The following is an 811-nucleotide window of genomic DNA, read 5'->3' on the forward strand; positions in this document are numbered from 1 at the left end:
TGCCCTGCTGGGAGCATCCTCCCCTGTGCTGCTGGCCAAAAGCAGCCCCCCAACACACCCTTCAGAGCCCAGCCCTCGGCACAGTTGGCAGCGTTGGCTGGCAAAGGCCCATGCCCAGAACCAGCCCAGCCCTTCTTTTGTTCCTTTTTATTAGTAAGGGATTGAAAACACAGTTAAATACATTTCTTTACTGATAATTTACAGCTGTTTCTGCAGCAGAAAATGGGTGCCATTAAATCAGTAGCAGTAATTCAGGAGACACACGCTCTCAGGCTTGTCCAGCTCCCCATGCAGGCGCCTGAGGGACAGACAGGGCCCAGGATGCCTAGCCCAGCCTTGGGGGATGCCAGGCTATACCCAGCCCTCACCTCCAGCCTCGTGCAGGAACTGGGGCAGGACAACGGTGCTGGAGCCTTGGTGCGGTGTCTGAAAGCAGAGGAGGAGGAAGGAAAGTAGAGCTGCAGGAGGGCAGTTCCAGAACTGGAGGCCTATGTGAGTGTGGTGGCTTCGGGCAAGGTTTGTCCCCTTTCCTGATGGCGCAGGGATGGTGACAGGAATCAGTAAACCACCTCGTACACCGTGGCCTTCTTGTCACCAGAGCCCGTAACGATGAATTTGTCATTGACAGAGATGTCACAGCTCAGGACTGACGAGGACTCCTTGGACTGCGAGCAAGAGAGGCAGGAGGTGAGAGCAGGGCTGGTGCCTGGAGCCACCATCATCGCACTGCACAAATGCCTCACCACACCTGGAAGATGCTGGCTCCGTAGGGCGCGCGCCAGGCGTTGAGCAGGTTGTCCTTCCCCGTGCT

The 811-nt window shown here is 56.8% G+C and overlaps 1 long non-coding RNA gene across 1 annotated transcript; it reads right to left on the bottom strand.

The window, feature by feature from the left end:
• Positions 1 to 132: 132 nt before the first annotated feature.
• LOC108449420 lies at positions 133 to 811 on the bottom strand. The gene is made up of 2 exons (XR_001865587.1): positions 749 to 811; positions 133 to 665 (listed from the first exon to the last, which is right to left on the bottom strand). It is a non-coding gene; the product is annotated as an uncharacterized LOC108449420 (long non-coding RNA).

The sequence above is a fragment of the Corvus brachyrhynchos genome, unplaced genomic scaffold (assembly GCF_000691975.1).
Source record: "Corvus brachyrhynchos isolate BGI_N302 unplaced genomic scaffold, ASM69197v1 C11706323, whole genome shotgun sequence".
NCBI lineage: Eukaryota > Metazoa > Chordata > Aves > Passeriformes > Corvidae > Corvus > Corvus brachyrhynchos.